Consider the following 893-nt stretch of genomic DNA (forward strand, 5'->3'; position numbering starts at 1 on the left):
GTACTACCAAGTACTGAGATGATGAGCCAGGTACTGAGTCAGGGGTACTACTGAGTACTGAGATGATATGCCAGGTACTGAGTCAGGGGTACTACCAGGGTGCTGTGAATAAGTGAACAGAGGCAAGTCCTCTGGTTGGGATCAAAAGGCTGCTCGGCAGCACCCAGGGTGAATGAAAGGCTGAGGTAGGCCACAGTAGCCTGAATGACAGGCCATAGTAGCCTGTTGGAGGTCTCAGATGAGCCCACTGCAGACACGTGATATGGAGAGCACACTGTCCCACCCCCTAATTGCCAGAGCACTCTGTTAGCCTTCCCTGTTCCCTGAATTTAGAGGCAACACCCACGAAAAGGGTAGGAAGGATCTGAAATGCTCTGGTGCAATTGAGTTATCAGATAATATGAGTTCTATTTCTTGCATTTCTGAGTTTGTAAACTGAGGTTCACACCGCCTCTCTGAGTTAGGCACCTCCCCGAGACAGATCTCTGCCACCCACTCCCTCTCCACACAGTGCTCAGAGTTTGCTCCCTCCCCTCCTCACTGCAGGGCTGCTGGGCACCTGCCCCATGGGCATGTCTGCCACCCAGAAGACTCCTCCACCTCCCTGCCCACTGCACCCATGAGGGCTTCTGCACAGCCAGACCTGTTCTCTTGGAGCCTCGGGCCTTGACCTGCCCCATCAAAGGACAGCAGCCAAGGTGACGAGCCCATCCCAGCTCAAATCCTCCGGCAGAGGCAGATACTGAGGCAAGAGACAGGCTAAACGGAAAGTATAATATCCTCCAACTCCCAATCTCTGGGAACACTGTATCTGAGGTTTGTTTGGCCACCCAAGATGCTGGGCTCTGCCAGACCAGATAACCATTCCAGTTTGACAGGCACCCACAGCCCCC

Source organism: Mandrillus leucophaeus, unplaced genomic scaffold (genome assembly GCF_000951045.1).
Source record: "Mandrillus leucophaeus isolate KB7577 unplaced genomic scaffold, Mleu.le_1.0 Scaffold1, whole genome shotgun sequence".
NCBI lineage: Eukaryota > Metazoa > Chordata > Mammalia > Primates > Cercopithecidae > Mandrillus > Mandrillus leucophaeus.